The sequence below is a fragment of the Mustela erminea genome, chromosome 3 (assembly GCF_009829155.1).
Source record: "Mustela erminea isolate mMusErm1 chromosome 3, mMusErm1.Pri, whole genome shotgun sequence".
NCBI lineage: Eukaryota > Metazoa > Chordata > Mammalia > Carnivora > Mustelidae > Mustela > Mustela erminea.
Window position 1 is genome coordinate 140,644,830 of NC_045616.1, and position 1,826 is coordinate 140,646,655.

Below are 1,826 nucleotides of genomic sequence, written 5' to 3' on the forward strand. Positions count from 1 at the left end.
GAAATCTTCATAGTCCCTTAGCCATTGATTAATTTCAATAATTAGTAGTGACTTTGATAGTTAATCCTCAAAGCATGCATTTCATATTAATATTCTGATTCTTTTAAGCAGAAAATTAACAAATTTTGTAATCCGAGGGGAGAATGAATTCATAATTATTTGGCAAACAAAATGTCTTTCCAGGAAAATATCCATGAACTTATCTCTAAGCCAAGATCTTTTGTTAGCCATTTATCATTAGTAGCTTACTGAATTTTATTTTGGTCTCCATGTTCTTTCTCTTTCCCTTTCTCTCCCTCATTCTGTCTCTCTCTCTCCTGTATTCTCTCTGATTAATAAGCATTTAATAAGTAATTTTTACATGAGTCACTACTCAAATCACTGGAAAACATATGGCTACAGTTATGTAGAAAAAGTTCATTTCTTTCTTAATCCCCCTCCCAGAAACAATAACAAAAATGAAAAACAAGAACACCCTTCTTTTTAGACTTTTCATAATAATAGGATGCCTCTCATTGATGGTAGTGTGCACTAGAACCATTGCTAAGGAATTAACTCACCATCTCATTTTATCCTATAGTTTATTTTTAAGGAATGCATTATATTAACCCATTTTATGGTGAAGAATCTATAGTGAGTCAGTCATATAACTCAGTGTCTGAGAAGAAGTAAGTGTCATTTTGGGAACTTGAGTTGTGGGTCTATGTCAAAAGCCCTCACTGAACTAAAGACAGATGATTTTCTTAGAGAAAATTCTGTTTTGTTTCTTTTTTAAATGTAGATAAATATTTTCGAGTCAGCTACTCCCCGCCCCCCCGCCTTCTTTTTTTCCTCTTTCTTTCTTTTTTTTTTTTTTTTTTTTTTTTTTTTTTTTGGTGGGAATGGGAATAGTCAGCTATTGAGGCAGTTTCTTGGAACATCCTTTACCCTCTGAAACATGATAATCTGAATTGGGACTCTAAACTTTTGATAAGGATGTATTAGATTGCAGTAGAAAGGCTACAATAAGAATGTCATTATAGAGATGAAAAGTACAGCACAGGGAATATAGTCAATATTGTAGTACACATCACGTTGAAAAATATTGAGAATGTTTTACACTATTTTAGGGATTTGCATTTTTCCCAAGTTTAAACTAGTTTTTATATGAGAGGTTACTCTAAATTTAAAATATTAAATTTTTATTCATTTAAAAATGTGATTGACTTTTCTTCTGTTGAAATGAGAGGCTTGAGTTTCAGCTAATCTTTTTTTTCTTTTTACCAGTTAACACTTGAATTCATCAATAAAAACACAGGAGTAACTAGAGCTCCATTTATTTACTTGTATGTATTTTTCAATTAGCAATAATCGCGCCTCGGATAAACCTCATTGGCTACGATACTGCCACTGCGCAAAGCTTACTTGTATGTATTTTTTATGCCAAAATTTTCCTGTATTTATTTTTTTAAAAATTTTATATATTTTTAATTATTAGTCACCATTCAGTATATCATTAGTTTTTGATGTAATAATGCTCCATGATTCATTGTTTGCATATAATACCCAGTTCTCCATACAATACATGCCCTCCATAATACCCACCACCAGGCTCACCCATCTCCCCCCACCCCCACCAAAACTCTCGGTTTGTTTCTCAGAGTCCATAGTCACTCATGGTTCATTTCCCCCTTTCATCTCCCCCCTTTGTTTTTCCCTTCCTTCTCCTAATGTCCTCCATGCTATTCCTTATGTTCCACAAATAAGTGAAACCATATGAAAATTGTCTTTCTCTGTTTGACTTATTTTATTCAGCATTATCTCCTTCAGTTCCATCCATTTTGATG

The 1,826-nt window shown here is 32.9% G+C and overlaps 1 pseudogene; it reads right to left on the minus strand.

The window, feature by feature from the left end:
• Positions 1 to 1,268: 1,268 nt before the first annotated feature.
• On the minus strand, positions 1,269 to 1,401 carry LOC116587311 (annotated as a pseudogene).
• Positions 1,402 to 1,826: the final 425 nt, after the last annotated feature.